Below are 19616 nucleotides of genomic sequence, written 5' to 3'. Positions count from 1 at the left end.
GCTTCGACTCTGCGGTCGCACGCTCCTCGCGTCCGTGGCGTCTGGATTCCGGGATCCTCCAGGACAAGACCACGCGCCGCACGTTGGGCAACCTTGTCAAGGAGTCGCTAGTGGGCGTGCGCCCAGAGCCGGCGTCTTGGCACCGCCTGAAAGGTCAATGGCAAAGCTTCAGCACTCTGATGGGACGGCACCTCCGCGAACGGCATCGAGGGCTTCTGCAAGACACTATCCTCCGAATCCATATCGTCCGCCTTGACCCCTTCATGAGGGCGTACCTCGACCATATGCAGAGACGCTACGAACGATACCTTCGGTGGGACTCCACCACGGCTACCGTCTTGCAGGCTGCAGGGGAGCCCGTCGGTCCACCCGGAGGTACTGCGCTACACCCTTCGCACAAGCCTACAAGCCTTGGAGAGACAGCAGACGCCCTCCGCGTCGGGGTCGCCCGGCCACCTTGACAATGGTCGCTTCGCAGCCCACTTCCGGTCGCTGGCCCAGTCGGACGCGCCGGTTGATCGCAATTCGGTGTCCTCGCACCCTCTCCTCAGCGGCCTCCCCAAGATCTCCGCCGAGGATAACGCGGGTCTGCGGCGGCCCCCGTCCGCGACAGAGCTGTGGAACGTCTTGAAGCGGATGGAGAACGGCTCCGCACCAGGACCGGACGGTCTCCCAGCGGAGTTCCACCGCACGTTCTGGCACATTCTCGGGAACTTCTTTACCGCTGTCGTGCGGGTCTACTTTGAAGCCCTCCTCCTACTGCCAACCTTTCGGCTGGGACGGATCGTACTCATCCCCAAGGAGGGTGGTGACCATGCCGACCCCGGGGCATGGCGCCCGATAACGTTGTTAAACAGTGACTACAAGCTCCTCGCGTCAACCCTAGCCTCGCGTCTGCAAGCTTTCCTACCGGAGCTGGTGAACCCCTGACAGACGTGCTCGGTGTCGGGCCGCAGCATACATACTTTGACGACTCTCACACGCGACATCCTGGAGTTCACACGCTACCGACGGGCGAACGGGCTTCTCGTGTCGTTGGACCAAGCCAAGGCGTTCAACCGTGTCGAGCACCAACCTGCTCGGTGTTCTCGACGGGTATGGCTTCTCCTCCGAAAGAGCTCAGCTGTTCGCAGCCTTGTACAGTGACTTGCGGAGTGACTTGTTCCTGAATGGCTCCTTAGTGGCACGCTTTCCGGTAACGCGAGGAGTTCGGCAGGGGTGCCCGCTGCCCCGGTACTTTTCGTCCTTCCTGGTTGGAGTCGACAGGCACCCCAGCATAAACGGACTTGCTCTACCTGGGTCCGGTGAGCTTCGCGTCTCGGCGTATATGCGGACGGCGTGACCCTCTACCTGCGCGACGAAGACAGCCTGGTGAAGGCCCCCCGGCTCTTTCGATGAGTACGCGTGCCTCTCCGGCGCACGGTTGAACCCTGAAAAAAGCAAATCGCTCTGTATCGGGGCTCCCCCCACGTGCCCGCCATTTCTGCCGCGAGCCCAGTCCGTTACCATTCTTGGGGTCTGGTACGACGCCTTCGGCGTGGCTCCGGAGACCTGGGCCAGCCTGCGTCAAGAGATCATCGAAAAGGCCGCTGAGGCTGGCCATTACGACTTCCCCATGGCTGTGCGGCGGTACCTTGTTCAGACGGTTTTCTGCGGAAGGTTGTGGCATGTGGCCCGCGTAGCCCTCCCACCGCGCCCCTTCATCCTCCAGGTGCGCTCGGTGTTGTTTACCTTCTTCTGGAACAACCGCACAGAACTCGTGAGGCGCTCCCGCTTATGCCTCCCCCGCTGTGAAGAAGCGTGGAGCTTTCCTTGCATCGAGCTGGCGGCGCCCATACTGGCCCTGAAGACAACCCTGGCAATTCTTGACGACCACGACAACCTAGCACGGCCGCTCACGCTGTACCGTCCTCGGCGTCAATAACCGTCTTTTGGGAGACTCTCTTCCGTGCCCTCTTCGGCCCCGCGCGGAGACGACCCCTGCATTTTACAGGTCTACCGCGGATTTCTTCGACAAGCTCAGCGTCCACGTGTCACGAGAGGAGCCGGCGTCTAGGCGTGTTGAACGCCTAGTGGTGGCAGACCAACCCCCGCCGCTACCGGGCGCAGTGCAGCCGTACCCGTGGCTGGCAATGACGTCGTCCACGCTGCCGGACCACGTGCGTGACTTTGAATGGTTAAAGGTTTGGGGTGTCCTCCCAACGAAAGACAGGCTTTTCCGCTGGGATGTGGTACGGGACGCACAGTGCGTCAATTGTGGTGCAATAGAATTAAACGCGCACGTCATGAGAGTGTGTGTACCGGCGAGGGACCTATGGCGCATAAAACAGCGCTCGTTTCGTGGTCCTGGGCTGGACGTATACGTCACACAAGGCCGTTGCCCGCGGGGCGCCTTTGCGCTGCTACTAGTGGCAATATGTGAGTGGGTGCTGTGGCGAAACCTTTGTGTCGCGACGGCCCAGCGATATTGACGCCGCGCGTTGTGGCCTCTGTTGTGGGATATCTGAAAAGAACTCACCGCCTACCTGGACGACCAGTGGTTCTCTCTTGGCGAACAAGAGTTTCTCCGCCGGTGGGCGTGCCGCTACCTCTGTGTGGTGAGGGGTCGCGTCATGATCAACTTTTTACTGTTTAATGGGCCTTAAACTCTAGTTGATACTACAGATCAGTCCCCCGCGAGACCCTTGAACATGATTTTTACGTGCAGCGAGCGTGCATTTTTGTGGAATAAAATTTCTTGAACAGCTGAAGGAACACCGTTCTCACGATTCCTTGAGTGCGGGCCGGGGCGCTTGGGAATACTGCAAATGGTCTATTGGCATCAGGCCATGTGGCCGCTTGTTCTGGCCCCGAGTTGAGGGACTAAACGATGCTCATATTTCTCGAATTCATTTAGTCACTGCCATTGCTTAGAAAGAAAAACCAAGGCAAGTTTATTCGGTTATTAACGTTAGGGAGCGATTCTAGCTAGTATTCAGCAAACGTAGAAAAATCGCTTCCTGACTCCTTTGAAGCATGCGTTTTAACGCTACCCCAATCACAAAACGGTGTCCGTCCGTCCGTTCGTTCATGCATTTTCCGCTAAATTCAGCTCGGAAGGTGGTGCTACGTTGCTTCACCTGACGTCACGGGACCTATACACCAATTCAGTTACTCGCTAAATTTAGTTGGAAAATTCACGTCTTGTGGCCTAGACACCAATTCACTTTTTCCGCTAAATTTAGTGGGAAAATATGCGTCACGTGACACACCAATTACCTCACCGATTCCCTGTAACGCATTTTATGCATTATAGTACTTTGAAGGCAAAAGTCGCTGCTAATTATTTCTGCACGAGTCTACTTCGTTCATCGTTTGTCACGCCGTGTGGGCAAACAGTTTTCCCTGTATCTTTAATCTTGGTGTTGTTTTGGTCCTTCCAAACGAAAGCAACGCTACTTTCTAAACCAGTATTTCTGATATAATTAATTGAAAACTGCCCAACGCCTCCACCACACGTTAGAGAAGCAACATTGTAAGATCTATAGCGAAGAACGCTATGCAGGCAGGACGGGAACGATGGAGAAGGCTCAAAGATGCCGCGGAGGATCGATAGTTTACGCGACCGCCGAGAGATGGCACTAAATGTCCATTGTGCCCGCCAAATGCTTCCAACAGCCACAGTTCGCACAAATCGAGAAATATGGAGCCTGCGAAAATAAAGCAATTTAAAGCATACATGTTTCGCAAATATTTTATAGATTCACAAATTCACAAATTTTACAGAGTGCTTGTCACAAATGTACTGATAATATTTTTAAGGTAACAAGGCTAGACTGGACAACATATGAAATAGCAAAAAAAAAAAAAAACACAATAAGTATACAAGACAAGCGCGCTCTTTTATATGTTTAACTAAGATGAACCAACTAGTCCAACAACGTACCCTACTAGACTGGACACTTTAAGAACGGCCACCTGATCATTCGAACTGCCGTCTGATCTTTAAAACGTTTCTGGTTGTCGTCTGCTCTTAGAGACGACATCAGCCCGTAGACCAAACGTTGGCCCGGTAATTGAGGGAAGAAGTAAGTGCAGGCCTGACTTTTAAATTCTAAGGTTGGTTGGGGTAAGAGGGCTCGGTGTAAAGAGTGGATGCAAGGAGATGTTGGTCATTGTTACCAGTGGCCATCACCGACTTGTTATGCTTGATTCACTTGGTTCGATTCTGTCCGCGATTTTGAGTATCGACGGTTATTCGACGTCGAGCATCTCAGCCACGGTTCGCGCTTTTGGAGCCCGAGCGATGTCGCAACTGAAAATAGCGAGAAGAATCTCATCTAGCCAATAAGCCTTTAACGTCCATTTTGCGGCGTCCACGCGGAATGAAACGCCGCATGTCGCATTATTCATGCCAAGGTTTGAGGCGTACCGAGTCTCGGTAATTTCACTCAGGCCGCCCAAGCAGTGGCGTCACAAGGGGAGGAGGGGGGGGGGGGGGGAGGGGGGGGAGGGGGGGGGGGGGAGGCGGAGGCGGAGGCGGACCGTTCCGGGTGCACCGTTCCTGGGGGTGTCGCGGCGGGCTACGGGAGGAGGGGGGGGGGGGGGCGTCGCGGAGGGCCACCGCCCTGGGTGCCACTGGCCGTAGTGACGCCACCTGTGTGGGACCCCTCACACTCTTCACTAATTTCCCTTATTGAATTTGTGCAAAACCGTTCACAGCCCGTTTTATCATGTCGAACTATCACCGCACTGCCAGCGTTTCTAGCATGAAAACCTCTTTAGTCCTGCCATCACTAACGCATCACCGTAAAATCTTTCGTTTGTGTCTTTTCCATAAAATATTTCATCAAAATGCTGACCTTCGTCGTAAACTAATAATCCCACCATTCTATATCTCTGCTCCCATTGATCATAGTCATGAAGTCGGTATGCCAAATTTTAAAACTTCGTTGTTCAATATTCTTCTATTCTCCAAACATCATTAGATTGGAACCACCTTCCCGCCTCAATGCTAATATTACTGATATTGTTCTGTTTAAGAGAGTTCTGACTAACATGTGCACATTGTAATTATTATTTTGATGTGCACTCCCCTCTTCAATGTATTATTACCTTGAGGGTATTTAAAATAAATAAATAAGTAGTCAGACATTGCCCAGGAAGATGTAGAATCAACAATTCCAACATGAATAATAACACGGGGACGCAAACCGACGCCGAAAACATCGCATTTCAATGGCTCGTTTATGGGCGACGACGAGCTTCTTGCCCACATCATATCGCGCATGCGCTGCGCCGGTGGCGTCCGCTAGGGGCGCTGTGACTTGTTTGTAAAGATGAGTTGGTCTTACAGAACAGCCTAAAAATCCGTTCACACTCTTGCGACCGAGTACGACCGAGAGAGACCAGACCGGTTTTTAAGCCTCTCGCGATCTCTTAGACCAGCTCCGCGCTGCAGTGCATCCGGTCATAAGAAGTCGCAAGAGGCTTAAAAACCGGTCTGGTCTCTCTCAGTCGTACTCGGTCGCAACAGTGTGAACGGCGCTTTAAAGAGACACTGACACCCCCCCCCCCCCCAATTTTTTTTTTCTTATTTTTTGCCGGACGCTTTATTATAGTGTCGGAAGACTACCCATTTAATATTTTGCAACAGAGTAGCGTATTTTTTTAACAAAGCCAAAAGACGTAACTGCTCGAAACCAAAACCGAAACCCGCGCACGGAGGAGTGGAGAGAGGAGTGCGAGTGGCGGAAGTCACGTGGCTAAAACCGACCGTGCTCTTTTTTTTTTCCCCTCTTGCCTAGCAGACGACATGCATCGGAGACATGCGTGGCGCCGTAGCGGGAACTGTTTGCCGTGCGATTCTTTTGCATTTATACTTGTTCCGCTCGTTGTTCTGTACTCCAAGATGAGTTGTTTCGTACATTGAGGAGTTGGAGATGAGTAGTGAGTGCCCGTGGTGAATTTCTATGATTGGCTCCGAAAAGAATACACCCCAAGATGTTGCGTGAAGAGCTGGCTCACATGTCCAGCGTCCGAAAAAAAAAGTGCCATTGTGCGACAGAGTATACGAAAGATCAATGGGATCGGTACCAATAGCTGGCTGCTATTTCTGTAGAACATATACGGGCACCTCGGAAAGCGGACGCTGCCTGATTTATATGCTCCTTGCATTTTGTGGAAAGTGATTACATTGAGTTCGCAGGAATCAAAAAGGAAATCTCATACCATTTAATTCAGCGGCGTGTCGTCCACAACATTTGTTTGTTATTTTTTCTTTGTTTCTTCAGTGATAATTGTTAAAAAAATGTAGACATAAAAAATGTTTGAGAAAAAAAAAAGATTCACTGGGGAATATAACCCAGTCCTACTGTGTGTGAAGCGGACTTCTTTCCCACAGAGCTACTGGGACATCTCTTTAGGGGGGGGGGGGGGGGGGGGGGGTTCTTTTCTTGGTAATAATTCAGCCGGTAAACTGTAAGTTGGAAAATTTGCTGCCGATTTTTCTCCAGCAAAAGCACTCTGGGGTGAAATCGGGAAGCACGACGCATTGGCGACATTCGCACCTAGTCAAGAAATCGTACGCGTGCATAATCAACTCGAAGTAAACACTTCGTGCAGTGCTTGACGTTTGCGCGAGCGATGTCTTTAGCCAGGAGAAGGGAGCGACGGCTCGGCGACGTCCTCGTGCAAATCGGCTTGGTGGTCGGGCGTGTACGGGATGAATACCAATTCTTTTGATCAGTCTCAAATTTCTCTTTTAAAAGCAGACAGAATTCGCCTGTACCGCGAACGACAGTTCTGAAGTAGAGGTCCCACGCCCGTCGTCCGCTGCCATCGCCGTCCCCGCGAGTCGCACGATACGCAAAACGACGCACGCACAGAATGCTTCCGGTTCTCTGTGGAACTTGTTTTTCTTCAATCAGCGTATTAGCAGCTTTTTATAAGCCACGAAAAATGGGATTCATTTTTTTTCTACTTTTAGTACTGAGTGTGTGCGTTCAGTGACCAACGACTTTGATTAAATTTGGTGGTCGCTTCGATACCTTAAAAAACGGCCCGTGACCACGGAAAAGAGAGTGAGCGAGACTCGAACCGGCCAGTTCTTGATCGGCGGTTTTCGGGCGCAAAGAAACCGAATTTCGAGTCGCAAACTGTGTTCATGGGTAGTTGGGCTCTCATATGTCATGTACAACTAAAAACCTCGGCGAGCATAAATACCCTGTCAGTGTCCCTCTAAAGGAGCTGTGCAACGATATTCAATTGGAATGTTTTTCTCTCTAAACGATCTTACTGGCACACCTGGGACTCAAGGATACTCACCCGCAACGCCATTGGCCAAGAAACTCCTTTGTTGCGGTGTGATTTCAAGGACAAAAGCGATCATTTTCATTCAATCTCTCCTTTGCAAAATTCCATGACGTAACTCGGGGATCGCAGTCCACCCAAGTGACGATATTTGAATGCGGTTCATAGATTGGACCCGAGCATTGCGTGGGCACTCGACTTGGGCTCGTTACAATTGCTAGCTCGAGAAGCATTCGGGTTGTGACCCGTGTCCAATCGCTGCAACGACGACAACAGCCGAGCCATAACAATGTCTGGAACTCAGCGCGTGTCCTGCGCTTTGCCAACCCCAGCGCGTGGCTGTGATCAACACTGGCGGCATATCATCGGCGATCACGTGGCCGCTTGTTCTGGCTGCGAGTTGAGGGGGTGAACGCTGCGCGTTTTTCTTAAATTTTTTTCTGGGACTTCTATTGCGTGGGGTGAAAAACGAACGCGTGTTTCATATGTTATTAACGTTCGGGATCCGTTTTAAGCGGTATTTGTGTACAGTACAAAAATTGTTGCACAGCTCCTTTAAGTGCCATCCGCTGTCTCGCAATGTTTTTCCAAGCATGGTTTCTCCTCTCGATGAACCGCCATCGACGCTACAAGCCGCCAAAGTCAATTCATCGCCGCGTATAAGGCCCAACCGCGTGTGACGATTTTCACGCGTTTAGTCCGCGTCAGCGTCATTTCGCGTCGGTGCGCGTCGCTCCGTGCCGTGTCCCGGCCAGGGGCCCTAATCTGGACACTTGGCGGAAAAGTCGGCGAGAAATTCGGCGGCTATGATTGGCCGGCCCCAAGGTCAAGTGTGGCGTTAGCCAATCGCGGCCGCCAGATTTCTCGCCGTCGTGTCCGCCAAGCGTACAGCTTAGGGCCCCAGCTCGGCGTCGGCCCGAGCGTTGTGGGTGACCTCCAGGAAAACACCTCATATGGTTGGGGCTTAATTAAAGTATGGTGCCTGGATCGCGTCTTCGACTGGTGTGTTTAGCGTCCTATCCCGCCCATACATCAAAAGTGGTCCCCAAGTGGTAACAAATGACGTCACAGAAGCCGGAGTGTCATGCTGTTGCCTGTCGCGATCCTGGCGGTTGGCCGTAGAAATGCTGGCGAAAAGCACGAGCGAACGCGAGTGTCGCTGTCATCACTGCGTCCCAGGCGTCAAAGGCGTCCCAACTTCCGGCTGCTCTAGCTTCTGTGAACTGTCACAGTGGAGAGCGACCTGCAGCTGAACAGGCGTCTGCCATGTATACCACAACTGCTGGGACGCCGCCAGGGTCGCGACCAGCGACAGCATGACACTTCTATGACGTCATCAGGCGGAAATCGAGGGACCACTTTTTTGGCCGCGGTAAACACACCAGTCGGAGACGCGTTCCAGGCACCATAATTAAAGGGACCATGAAATGACCTTTTTACTTTTTCCAGATAACTTTTACATTAAACCGTCAATGTTCACTGAATGCCGAACAGGCATCCGTTTTCGTCTCGGTTTATTAACTTCTACACAAAAAAAAATAATGAAATATCGACTTTTTCTTTCTCTCCAACTGACCGCAAAACAAGCCGTGACGTACGCTGTTTCCGGAACCGGAAGTTTTCTCGGCAGTAGGAGAATGGGAGCGTTAGCGGCGACGAGTTGGGTTGCGCCGGTAGGTTTTACTGCGCTGATGTCACCGACGTATTTTCTGAATCGGCGCCTCTCATAGCCGCATCGCAGCTGGGCGAAATTCAATGAGATATGTTGCGCTACAGCGACAGCATGGGACTAGTCCCATACGCCGGTATGCCTGTTGGGAAGTGCAGCGAGTCTTCCGGTGAAGACTCCAGAAGTCAACCCAACTGTCATTGTTGGTAAAAGGCGGCCCGTGTCAGTCGTTTGCAAAGCGACGTAGATGGAAACAAATGGACCTTTTCCGAGAAGTGTTCTGCGCACGAGCGAGCGCCCGATGCCAAGCGGCGGAAGTCGGAACGAAAAATCGAGAAAATTCGGAAGGAGGCTGTATATCAGCGAGTAAAATACGTAACTGCAGCATATATATAATTGTGTTACAAAAAAAAGAACGTCGACGGAAAGGAAAACACGACGTTTTGGTGGACGCCACGGATGCTCCTCTTTAAACTCGCGTTGGGCAGGCGCCGCAGCTCAGAGAGCGAAGAAACTGGTAGCGTAGCTCCCATTATCGATTGGTAGCGCAGGTAGGTCACTTCCTCAATTTTTAGTTCGTGCACCCACCACCTGGTGCCGTCGGTATGTGGAAAAGGTCCATTGCCGCGGCGTTTTTCGCGGCCTCGGAGATGCAGGAGCGAGCCGACGTTAAAAAAGATACGTTTGAACTACGAGTGTCAGCAAGAGCCACGTAAATACCTGTTCACACTCGGAGCGGACGCGCATGTTTGATGGAAGTGCTGTATTCGCGCTGTTGGTAAGCAATTCGGGACCGATCTTTTACGATTGCCACTCGATACTGACGCGACACTCGGCGAAGAAAGGTTGGACCGGCATTGCACGTATACCTCCCACGAACTGTTATAGCTCGACAGTGACGTGCAGTTTGTCAGAATAAAAATGGCATACCAATAACAAAGTGTACATACCGTGTTACGAAGGTAATCCATACGGCGTTTATTTCAGCTCTATATCACACAAAACAAGAAGATAGAATCGACGAGAGTCCCTTTTCGACGAGCGTTCGTCAACAGTGCCTCGGAAAACAAGGGGAAGAGATTGACCTCACCTCTCAAACCAAGATTGAGGTCAGCGATCAAACTATAATACGGGAAGGGTCCACAAGGGTAGCGCGGGCATATTCCATTCAGCACGCCAGCCGGTCGTAGGCAGGCGGTCTTGCGACTAAGCAACGCTGTGCAGAGTCGGAGTGCCTGCTAGGCCTAAATTCTGAGCAGCTCGCTTCGTCGGAGTCGGTGGATTCGTGGCCGTTGTCGCTTTTCTCGGGTGTTTGTGGATCCAGCGTTCTTGTTCGTCGTGGTCTGTTTTAAGTACTTTTTTCTTGCTGCTTGAAGTCGGCACGCGCCAGAAGAACACGTAGAAAAATAAACGTTCAGTCAGTCAGAGTTTTGAGAGGAAGGAAATCAAAGGAAATAACCGCTCGTCGGTCGTCGGGACCCCCGTGACCCAAGCGACCCAAGTAACTGAAGTCGGCCCCGCCCTACTGCGTACGCGCAGTAGTTGCTTCGTTTACCACACGATAGATGGCGCTTGGCTCTCAGCATTATCAAATTTCGCAATTTTCGCCACACATCTCTAATTACGCTACAAAATGTGGATCTGAATATTATTTAACAAAACTTCTAGGAAACATTCGCCGGCTATTTATTGTTTACGATCGCGGTGCTGGTGAGGTAGGCTCTTACAAAATAGGCGACGTGGATTCGGCTGACGTGCTCCGTTTCCGCGGATGCATCGTAGTGAAAAGGCAGCGAGCTTTCGAAGGAAAGAAGGCGCAAAAGGGTCCAGATTTCTTTTTAAAGTTCTATAGCAAATAATTTTTTTGGCTCCCCATTTTTGTGTTTTTGTGTTTCTTTTCCCACCTTTTACGACGTGCGGTAGATGAAATTTGATTTTAAAATCATTTCATGTTCCCGTTAAGTGCCACATGAACGTCGCGAGGGAAACAGCCACGTGCAGTGTATCGCGTGGTAGTGCGATAGGTTTCTTTAGTTGGATTGAGTGGCGTGGCTCGGAGCCTCGGCTGCGGGCCATTGTAGCTTGAAACGGAACATATAAGGTTCTATACTCGTTGTCATACAAAAAAAAAAAAAAAAAATGTTTTTCGCATTCTTCCTGCGCCGCCTCAAGTAGTTCTTATCATATAATTAGTTGTCGGAGGAATAAACGATGCTTTTTGGCGTTTGAAACGTGCACGTCTTGATAAAATAACGTTAAGGTAGTCTAAAGTTCAGCCAGATATATCTTTGTTCACCACACAAACGAGTAGATCAGTAATGCTCGGGGAGAAGCAAAACTTTTTTTCTTTTTGATTACGGTTCTTGATATGAATGCGAGTGTAGAGTGCCGCCTCGGTGGTTCCGAGGCGAGAACGCCGGCCTACGGATCCCCAGGTGGCGGGTTCGAATCCCGACCGAGGTGCCCGCAGTACGATGGAGGCTTATTGCGGAGAAGGCGCCGTGGTAACCGACCTTTCGGTTGCACGTCAAAAGATCCCCAGGTGGTCGAAATTAATCCTCAGTGCCAGGTGCCCGTCGTTGGTTTGGCACGTAAAACCCCCAAATTTGACTTTGATTCGAGTGTAGAGTCTTTCCGTTCTCGGTGGCCGCACAAGAGACGGAGCGAGGGGGAAGCGACGCTGGCTAGCAGCAAGGCAGTCTGAGCTATGCGACCTTCACAGAAGCGGCGAAACGACCTCGACTGGTGCCGTATATGTCGAAGGTTGAAGAGGCGTCAAACTCAGGCAGCAGACTTTTGCAATCGCTCCTGAGCAAGCATTCCACCGCATTTACCTGTAGTTACTTTTCTTTGATACAACCGCTTTATGTCCGTGTGACCGGTCAAGAAATGCTAGAAACGCAATGTGTATTCCAGCGCTCGTCGGATAAACTCTCCCTGCTCCCTCGCCTCCACCGGGATAGGTGAGGAACGGGGGGGGGGGGGGGGGGGGGGTTAAAAAAAAAAACGCGGTACAATGCTCTCAAAGCACAAAGTGCCTCTACAGCTCACCGCGCCATCTACGCCCATAACCACTAAATTCTGCCAGGACCAACGGTTCACTGGTGACGTCACTTCCGTCTAAAAAAAGCGCTATGGCGGGAAAGCCGAACGCCAGTTTCCGTTTCGTTGATTTATTGTATAAAAATACTGTTGATATTCGTCCATACAGACAATCAGAAAACCACAATTTAAAAAAAAAAAGAAATAAAAAAAGATTAAAATCGTATCTATGGTCCTTTTAAATTCCTTACATTTATACATGTATACAGGATGTTTATTTTCGATTTGACATACTGTTTTTATTCTTCTTGTACATCAAGGTTTCACTAATAAAAGTTAATCACTAAGTTATACGGCCAGGGGGACATTATGATAGAGGACTAATCGTCACGGAAATTTGAATAATTATCTAAAATTTGTTAAATACTTTTTAATAATAAAAAGAACACATTGTTCAAATTCAAAACTTGCCCTGCGTCATCGAAAGTCTCGAAGTCAGTAAATTTTAGGAAGAAGGTGCGCTAAAGTTACCACTCGAGCAACATGCACAAGGTTGGCTGTGAAGAGACGCGGATGATAAATTCATCATTCGCGTCCATCGCGCTAAATCATCAAAAGTCAACGCAAACCGAATAGCATCGCCTCAACGTGTGGATGTTTCGGCCGGTTTTATGCTTTCGATCATGTGTTGAAATTTGGGCGCCCTCGCCTCGCCAAAAACTTTTCGAGGACAACTCAGTCCCCAACTAAAGGCGGAATATAAAATATGGAATTTTCGAGCACACCCCCTGGAGTTTTTTCTTAATACTTCAAAATGAGTTCTTTTTGAGAAAACCGGTTTCAAATTGGAAATGGTTCGGCCGTTTTTACGCATTGTTCAACTTTTGAATGTTTCCAGGCGCGCCCCGCCTGGAAACATTCTGAAAACGACTCACTGCCTAACTAAAGGCGGAATATAAAATATAGAGCCCTAAAGCAGATCCTGGTACTAAGCGAAATGCATCAAAATGAGCCCTCTTTAAGAAAACCGGTCTCAGAGTGTGGATGGTTCGGCCGTTCTCTACGCATTTGTGCATATCTTGAAATTTGACCACCCGCGCGTTGCCAGTGAACATATTGAGAAAAACCCAGTCCCCAACAAAAGCCGGAATATAAAATAGAGAGCCCTCGATCACATCCTTGTACTATGGTAAATGCCTCGAAATGAGTCCAAAAACGGTCTTAAAATGTGTACAAAAACGGTCTTAAAGTGGGGATGGTCCGGCCGTTTGTACGTATTCGTTCATCTTTTTAAATTAAGGCACCCGCGCCTCGCCAGGGAACCTTTTGAGGACAACTCAGTCCCCAACTCAGGGCCAAATATAAAATTTAGAGCCCTCTGGCACATCCTGGTGCCATGGCAAATCCCTCAAAATTAGTCTCGTTTAAGAAACCCGGTCTTAAATATGGAGATGGTTCAACCGTTTTTAGGCATTTGTTCAACTTTTGAAATTGAGGCGCACGCTCCTTTTCCAGGTCCTTTTTGAGGTCGACCGAAAACTCAATTGATAAATTAATTTAAATTTAAGGGCTCTCCGCTACAAGCTACTGCTATGGTAAATCTCGTTAAATGAGCCATCTTTGAGTTAACTTGTCTCGAAATGGACATGGTTCGACTATTTTCAGACATTCGTTCATTGCTTCATAATTCAAGCACCCGCGCCTCATCCAGGAACTTTTTTAGATCGCTCGAGTTCTTAACTATAGTCACGAAATACAAACTTTAGGGCTTTCAACTAGAACATGCTGCTATGGCAAAGTCTTTAAAATAAGCAATCTTCGAGAAAACTTGTCTGGAAGTTGACAATTATCAGAGCGTTTTCAGGCATCATTTCATCATTTCAAATTTGGGCACGAACGCCTTGTCTGGGGGCGTTTTGAGATTAAACAAACTCACAACTGGCGGCGAAATATAAAGTTTGAGGCCACTGACTACAGTCCGGTGCTATTTCAAAATCTTGGGCTTCAGGAATGTGATATCGAGTCGGAAACTTCAAATGCACTTTTCCCGGTCTGTTCCGTTTTTTTTTTCCTTTTTTTTTTTACTGTTCCTGTGAAGGGCGATTGCGATAATTAATATGATTTAAATATTTAGTACGTGCCTAAATATCAGTTTTGACGTGTGAGTAATAAGTTCACAGGAGCAATCACTCTACCATAAGTTGTTTACTCACCGCATTGATCCCATTCCTTACAATAAAAATCGATTTGTTTTAATCACAGGACATTAGTAGTTCGTATACTGAGAACTTCTTTTTTTACAATTTAAGACTATCGTATTATGAAACAGATGTTTTTAGTGGGCGAGTTTATTGATGTCAGTAGCAGAATACTGGAAATGTTCCGATGCGTCTAAACGAGAACGACTCCACCTTTTTCGGCAAATTGATTTTAAAACAAAGAAAAATATTTTTGAAAAAAATGCACCCGGCGCATTATCGATTCTTTTTAGTGCAATCAAATGGGAGATCTAGTATATTGTTGCATTTTTTTTAATTGTGCTCGTTTAAATTCGTTATTTCTCAAAAATTTGCGTGAGGTGCCTCCAAAATATCTCTCTACAGATCTAAAAAAAAATATCTTAGTCACTACAAAATTTGCCATAATATTGGGAAGGGAATCTATGTAATTTATATAATCATAACAAGTTTCTCACACCCAAATATAAACAGTACACGTTTATTAACTTTGATACTACACGTAGTGGTAACGAATCCAAAAGTTTTTTCGACTGAGGATCCTGCAGTTTACACGTCATCATCATGAAATTTTGGCACTAGAATAGTGGTATGTGATAGAATGATGTAGTTCCATGGCAGATTGTTCAACATGTAACATTTCGGTGTTATGACCGTATCTGTGTATATACGCATGGGCTTCTATGGGAGCTCTGCCGCAACCCGCTAAGAGATGGCGCAAGCTTACGATGTCACATATTCCTGAAGGTGAGTGTAATATAAAATCTACGAAGGGGGGCGCGCTAGATTAATTTATTCTTTTTTTTATTTTGCTTTAATGTACACTTTCCTGTCATGTTCCCCTTATACTCCCCCTAGAGCTGTATGCACTCGAGCCAATTGTGTGGCAGTCATGCTAAGCACTGCCGGGAAAACTTCTTGACCTTTGAACTCAAACCGAAACAGAAAATAATAACTGTTCCTTTACGGTTATCGTTATAATAATGAAATAGCTTTTGTTTCGACTTTTTGCAATTCTTATTTTTATATTTTGATTACCGGCGGACTATTTCACAAGACCGTTTTCTTTCGGTGCGAAAAACAAAATTAAAGACCGAATTTTAAAATGTTGGTGGGTAATAGGAACAATGTGAATCTTTAATTTGAGCCATCTTTCTTCTTAAGTGTTCGTTTTATTCACGGCTAGATACGTGCTTCGTGATAAATGTTATAAAGTCGCTCTGAAATTACACAATCAGAGGCCTAGGCAAAATGAATCGGGGCGATTCACAGGTAATAATAATAATAATAATATTAATAATAATAATAATAGTTTATTTCCATGAAGCATACTGGAGCAAAGGGTAAAAGCCTCGAGGAAGGCTTGACCAGCCCTGGCCCCGTACATTGCCATTGTAGCAAAAGTGTGCACGAGATTACAAAACAGTTGTTGATCACCTGAACAGATTGCATGCACAGTCGTTGCAGGCAGGAGTGGGAGAGGTAAATCACAGCTATAGATAAAGAGAACGCAAAGCCTTGAAGGAAATCATAAAGCAGGTTGCAGATTATTCTAACCATTTCTTTCTGCAGTAAAAATAATGTTTGCAGGTTTGTGAATGTGGTGTTGCCCAAACGAGGTTGCAGTAACTTAGAGTTCCCTTCGGCGGTGTGTTGTTACGTGCCTCGCACCGGTGCTGCTACTCACTGGGCGCGTAGCTTCTGGTAGTTAGCAGGTTAGGACAAAGCACTCGAGTGTAGCTTGCCCCCATAGCCTTCCGCCAAAAACGCCGTACGCCATTTTTTTGTTCGGCTGTGCTTCACTCGCTCCTCTCGACAGTTTAAGTGGAAATGATAACAACGTCGAAAGACAAGTATGAAGAAACAAAAAGACCAAACGGTGTTGCCTACTTATTCTTGTTCATTGTATCTCGGTGGTTAGAATCTTCGAAGAGATCCCAGTCAGACCAACTAGCCCAATTATTGTACCCTTTCACCAGTTATATTTGCAGATAACGTCGGGTAAATAGTACGCAAGCAACGTTGTTGTTTTTGTTGTTATTGTTGTTTGCTAGAAATTTGTAAAGAGCTGAAACAATGTCATGGTAGGTGACGAAAATATATTTAAAAGCGTTTATTCTAGTCATTTTTGTTGCTTTCTCTTTTATTCCGAGGCGTTATTTCTTGTTAAAGACAGAATACCAGATTTTATTTCTCACCAGACATGCAAGAATAATTTATTTCTGTCCTTCGTACTTTCCGTCGAGAACGTTTGTAGTTGGGATGACGAAGTTCGCCCAACAGTAACATCTCAGGATCATCCCGTATGAAAATCTTCTATCTGGGCCATATCTGGCCATATCAAACATTATTTGATTATATACAGCCTTATCTGGCGTATATACAAACTTATCTGGCGTATATACAGCCTGATATGGTGTATATACAGACTTATCTGGCGTATATACAGACTTCTCTGGCATATATACAGCCTGATATGGCGTATATACAGACTTATCTGGCGTATATAAAGACTTATCCGGCGGCCGATTTTGAATATATTAAAAAGTTAAAAAAATTCTTTATTAGCAAACTCTGAATGACTCATTGTTCGCGAGCTAAATATTAGCACAAATAATCCCAAACTTCAGCTTTGACAAGCTTAAGTTTGAGATTATTTGTGCTAGTTTTCACAAGAATTTCAATGTAGCTTAATTATTTCAAAGTGTTAACATTACGCCCGAATAGACAATTTGCTAAATCCCCCAAGCGCCTCGGCCCGTACTCCAGGAATCATGGGGACGGTGTTTTTTCAGCTGCCTAGTGATCCAAAAATTTCGAGCAATTCTATGGTTACACAAATTTGAGTGTGATTCGGAGTCACCTTGAACACGTGCCGTACATAACCCAAATACCTGCCATACCACTTTTAAAATGTCCCGCCAATGTCAGTACTGTGCATTCCGTCCAGCCTTCAACCTCGATGAGCTGCAGACATATCTCTTACATTATTATCATTTTCGTACAGCTCCAGAGACGCTGATATTAAGTTAGAAACGCTAAAAATGTCAAAGAGCTCCGCTGAATACGAGCTAAATCCCGGTTTTGGTTGTTGTGATTTCTCGGCTTTTGAGTAATTCCTGCTAAAACAACAATCACGAGAATGATAATATGGTAAGAGATTTCGGCGGCTCAGCCTGGTTGAAGGTTGGACACAATGCACAGTATCATAAGCGCTGCCATTGACGAGAAAATTTAAAAGTTATATGACAGGTACTTGAGCCCCATAGGACGCTTGTTCAGGCTGACTACGAATTACACTCGAAACTGCGTAATCAAGGAATTGGTCAAAACTAGCGATCATTATGGAGCTGAAGGACCTCCGTTTCCATAGCTCCTCAAGTGCGGGCCGGGGCACTTGAGAGAATTGTAGACAATAAAAAGATATAAAGTGCTGATTTCAGGCTTGTGTCCTCTTGAAATGCCTGGCCAGATCTGGAATTTCCATACCTCGCTATTGATATCAGGCTGTATCTGACATTATGAGGCTATATCTGGCTGATATACCATATCAGGTTATATGTGGCCAATTCTTGATATGGCCATATCTGAAATCTTCAAATCTGGCCAGATATAAATTTTTTGTAAGGGATCGGTTACATGTTCATACTCCGAGAAAAAAAGCTGTAAACGAAACAGGCATAGAACACGACTGACACAATGTGACCTATTGTACCAATCGGACGTCCACCGAAGTTTAGTTAACTAGTCATGTAATTAAAATTCAGCTTTTATTCAATTATAACGGGAGACAACACTCGCCGACGCCGTCTGGAAACACCAATGGTAGCAAAAAATATTAACCAAAGGTTTCAATTTGTTGTTTACGAAACGTTTCCCGACCCGACTCTAGAAATCATTTTCCGGTTAACATTCAAAGGTTATACGGTTACGGTTTCGGTTCATGCCGTATGAAAATAGGGGTTTCGTTTCCATTACGTACCCTAAAAATGTTCATTCATAAAAGGTTTCAGTTTAGGGTTACGATTACGGTTTGAGTCCTTGCTGTTCGGTTGTGCGTCACACCCACGCCAGGATAACTGCTCCCAGCTAATCGATGACCAAAATATAACACCCCCGCAGGTTCATTTTTAAGGCATAAAATGCGTTTTAACGGAAACCCCTAATTCCCTTATGTTCGTCTATCCGTTCATTGTCCGTGCATTTCCCTGCTAAAATTGCTGAGGAAATTGAATGACCTAAACACTAATTTAGCCTTAACCTTAATTCAACATGAAAAATCATGACACGCAACCTACACATCAATTCAGTTTACCCACTAAATGTAGATGAAACATGGACATCATGTAACCTACAAACCAATTTAGTTTCTCCGGTAAATTTGCCGGGGAAGTTTAGCAAAATATAGGTTATTCTGCACTCTCGATACGACTGATTAATATCTCGTAAACAAAGTGACACGATCGCTTCTTGAATGTTACATTCGAAGCATTATATATGACTTTGGAGACAAAGGTCGCTTGCCGCTTTGCTTTCACTGTTCCGAACAAGTGATGCTTCCTGGAGGCCAGGTCGGACCGTAGACATGCACTACCAGACGTACAACGGCTCGTACGACGCGTTGGAAAGGATGGGCAAACATTATCAGTTGCCAGCTAGTGACGACCTGCCACGAACGCAGGCAAAGCCGTGATTGGCTGGCGCTTGGTTAGATTCGGTTGTTAGACTTTTGGACGCGCAAGCGGGCGACCGAACCGGAACCAGAGTAATTATCACACGCTCGCGGATAATAATGAAGAAACAAAAACAAAAAAGAAGCTGCGTAGAGCCCATTTCGCAGTCATTGGTGGGCCCATTTCACAGGAGTTCAAGCCATTTCGCAGTAGTCCAGGCGTCGCCGTGACGTCGTCGGGGGGTGTCCCGTGCATCTGATTATCGCTTCGACGCCAATGAGAGTGCGGCATCAGCCGATAGGAACATCGGAGAAGCAATCACGAAACAAGAAGCGTAATCATAATGATCCAATGATCTGCTGATCATTGGATCTGCTGAATTTGCTTTTCATCATTGCAGGCTTAGTTTCGTATTTAATATTTTGCAACATGTTCAGGACTTATTCATGATATTGTCGCGAAATTGACATGCGAAATAATTTATTATTGCTGTGTCTTTTATGAGTTTTATAGTGCAGTTTGCTGATCGTTTTATTTCAAACGTGTTGAAGATACGAATACAACGTCATCGAAGCAACGCCTCGCTTTCGCACGTTTTGCCGGCCGTGTGCGTTTGAATGAATGCCTGTGATCACGGCCGGCTAACGGTCCAATTACCCGATGAGTGGTGATGCGTGGAGTTTGCCTTAGTTTCAAATGTGTCCG

This window comes from Ixodes scapularis, unplaced genomic scaffold (assembly GCF_016920785.2).
Source record: "Ixodes scapularis isolate PalLabHiFi unplaced genomic scaffold, ASM1692078v2 PGA_scaffold1__304_contigs__length_218370807, whole genome shotgun sequence".
Lineage (NCBI taxonomy): Eukaryota > Metazoa > Arthropoda > Arachnida > Ixodida > Ixodidae > Ixodes > Ixodes scapularis.
The sequence above is the reverse complement of the archived record's forward strand: the minus strand, read 5'-3'. Positions refer to the sequence as shown.